This window comes from Alosa pseudoharengus, unplaced genomic scaffold (assembly GCF_046254945.1).
Source record: "Alosa pseudoharengus isolate Yale_2024_CS ecotype anadromous, Long Island Sound unplaced genomic scaffold, YU_APseudo_1.1 YU_APseudo_1.1_scf_19, whole genome shotgun sequence".
Taxonomy (NCBI): domain Eukaryota; kingdom Metazoa; phylum Chordata; class Actinopteri; order Clupeiformes; family Clupeidae; genus Alosa; species Alosa pseudoharengus.
Window position 1 is genome coordinate 18,168,189 of NW_027468657.1, and position 1,190 is coordinate 18,169,378.

The following is a 1,190-nucleotide window of genomic DNA, read 5'->3' on the forward strand; positions in this document are numbered from 1 at the left end:
TTTTGCGCAAGGGTAAAAAAAAGGGTAACGATTTAAGGTATGTGAGAGGCAGGGTGGTTGGAAGCTCTTGGAACTCTTAAAAAATCACAGAGGCCCGGAGCTTGGAGCTTGGAGCTTGGAGCTTGGGTTTACTGCGTAGACCTGTGTATCATGGAGACTATACCACTGGCCTATCCTGCATATTGAAAATGCGATGGCGCAAATGTTGCTAGTTTCCTGAATGGCAATGATAACTGATAGCGTAGACATAGTCCACTGATCGGCCTAGGAGAAGTATATTTATTTGGAGAGCTGGACACTAGGCTACTTGACTGATGAAGAATTGAGCCAGGGCGATGGCCGTTGGATGGATGGCCATTCTGGACTTTTTCAGAACGTCCAAACTGCCAGTCCGCCCTTGCATTCCTTATAGTCCTGGCCTGACCACACCTCCCGTCCTACTAACACATATATATCAACACACACACACACACACACACACACACACACACACACACACACACACACACACACACACATGCTCTAACACATCATTTATGCATACCGTTGGAATACATGCAGCATAACTTTAAATCAAAGGCATTCAAACTACTGTGTGAATAGGAGAAAAGCACATAAAGAGAAAAAAGATAGAGACACACAGAAAAAGAGAGAAAGAGAGAGATGGAGATGGAGAAGGAGAGCACTCTCATAAATGAGAAATTCATCCGGTCGTAACCACAGCCCTGCAGCAGGACTTCTTTAGTGGAGGGAAGTACGCTAACAGAGCCCCACTGGACCGCTGGAGAGGCTGGCAGTGTTGACCCAAAAGGCTCTGCCCAGTCAGCCAGCGGTGTCTTTGGTCCCGGGTTAAAACACTGCAGCGCCTCAGTACACTCTCTTAGCCCAACATTCCAGCTACGCACTGGGAGACATGCTCTCCTCCTCGTCCTCCACCACCACCTCCTCCTCTTCCTCCACCACCACCTCCTCCTCTTCCTCCACCACCACCTCCTCCTCTTCCTCCTCCTCCTCCTCCTCCTCGTCTTCGTCTCTATCCATACGTTTCTGTGCGTCTCTGAGTGGCGGGGGAGGAGGAGGGGAAGGAGGGAGCCGCATCACTTCCTTGGCAACGCCTCCCACTGAAGTCCCTGCAGTTGAGTTTCAGCGGCAACCATGTCGGCAACCGGGAGGTCAGGCCGCATCCACAT